The following is a 572-nucleotide window of genomic DNA, read 5'->3' as shown; positions in this document are numbered from 1 at the left end:
GTTTACTTCCTGGTGTATGATATATGAACTCTTCATACCAACTTTTTAGCTTCCCTTCATTTCCTGGTTTTAATGTTCCAAGAGTTGAAGAGCTCGACCTCGTTGACTTAACACTGCTCTGAAATCTTACCTCCTTCGTAACTTTTTATTTGTTAGAGCCCATATTTTAAAAAAAGAATAACTTATGATTGGCAGGTCCCCAAACCAATCTTTTTCTCAAATTTGCGTTTCCTGCGTTATTTTGTTTTGTTTTTCCGAGATCTAACTACGAGCTCGGTGTATTTCCACCAAGAGTATTTATGGGTGTGAGAGGGTAGTAATAGTCACCACCCTTCTGGAAATTCTGTCCGTGGGACCCAAAGGTCCCTAGCGCATCCAGCCCCCGGCAACCTGGCGAGCGGAGGACCCTGCGACCTCCCCGCACCACCCCCACCGACCGGGACACCTTGGCCTCGCCCCCTCGTGGCGCCCCGCCCACTTTAGCGTGCCTCACGCTGGTGCGTCCTCCGCCGGGTCGCGGTCCCGCCCCCTCCGCGCCGCCCCGCCCCGCCCCGCCCCTACGCGGCTGCTCG

Source organism: Prionailurus bengalensis, chromosome A1, assembly GCF_016509475.1.
Source record: "Prionailurus bengalensis isolate Pbe53 chromosome A1, Fcat_Pben_1.1_paternal_pri, whole genome shotgun sequence".
In the NCBI taxonomy this organism is placed as follows: Eukaryota; Metazoa; Chordata; class Mammalia; order Carnivora; family Felidae; genus Prionailurus; species Prionailurus bengalensis.
The sequence above is the reverse complement of the archived record's forward strand: the minus strand, read 5'-3'. Positions refer to the sequence as shown.